General features: G+C 42.4%; 1 protein-coding gene across 1 annotated transcript in view; it reads right to left on the reverse strand.

Moving 5' to 3' along the window:
• Positions 1 to 1,001, reverse strand: part of SLC22A18 (solute carrier family 22 member 18) — a 59,521-nt gene that overhangs the window by 21,194 nt on the left and 37,326 nt on the right. The window lies entirely within an intron of this gene.

The following is a 1,001-nucleotide window of genomic DNA, read 5'->3' on the forward strand; positions in this document are numbered from 1 at the left end:
CTAAAGCAAAGTGAATTTTGCCTGGCCTTTGGAAAAGAGAGAGCACACAGGAAATCACTGTGGGAAGCTCACATGGATGCAGTCTCAGGCATTTTTAACAGAGAAATGAATGCTACTTTAAGATGAGAAATGAGTCAGAATCAGCTAAGAAAACCCTTGTAAAAAACATCTTCCTCATTCTGTGAAATGCTGTCATTTTATACACTTCTTAGAGTGCAGTTTTAGAAGTTTATTGTCTGAAGAACCAAAAACATTGCACTGTTAGGTCAAGCCAGTGGTGGTTGAGACTGTATCCTATCTCCAGTGGCAGGGTAGGACCAACTGGCATTACTGATCTCAGCCAGTGCCACCTGCACACAGCAAGGGAAAAAAACCCCGAAATCTTTTACTTGCAGCTCCAGTTGGACTCATTCCCCCAGAGATACAGCAAGAAATAACAGATGAGCCTGACCAAACCCAGGAATGCCTTCCGATTCAGCCACACTCCACAACCAAATTTACTTTCATTTGTAAACTGAATTTACAGTTTACAAATTAGCATTTAATTTGTAAATCATGTTTCGCGTTCTTTAAACTTCAAGGACTTCTCCAGACAAAAATTAATTGGAAAAAGATGCAAAGTCTAAAAGCTAGGGTGCCTTAGGTCCCCTCTTAGGACGCCTGTTTGGAAGGGAAGTGCCTTAGTTTGTTCAGATGCGTGACACACACGTTATGACGTGCACAAAACTCAGTTCTTGAAATCATCATCAAGGGAAACTGGACTTTTTGGGTTGAATGGGAAAAGAGCTGTGAAGGCTTTGTATGTGGAAGGACAGAGAACATCACCCTGTCCTTCCACATCACTGACGAGGATGACTTGCAGCTTGTCTCTAGTCAAGTGTGTGGGGAAAGAAGTTAGAGAGTAGGCAAAACTGAATATTATTGAATTATGGCCAGGGATACGGAGTCAGGCAAATAGGGAGATATGAACCCTGCCAGGACAGCAACTGACTCAGAGAAAG

Source organism: Geospiza fortis, unplaced genomic scaffold (assembly GCF_000277835.1).
Source record: "Geospiza fortis unplaced genomic scaffold, GeoFor_1.0 scaffold524, whole genome shotgun sequence".
Classification (NCBI taxonomy): domain Eukaryota; kingdom Metazoa; phylum Chordata; class Aves; order Passeriformes; family Thraupidae; genus Geospiza; species Geospiza fortis.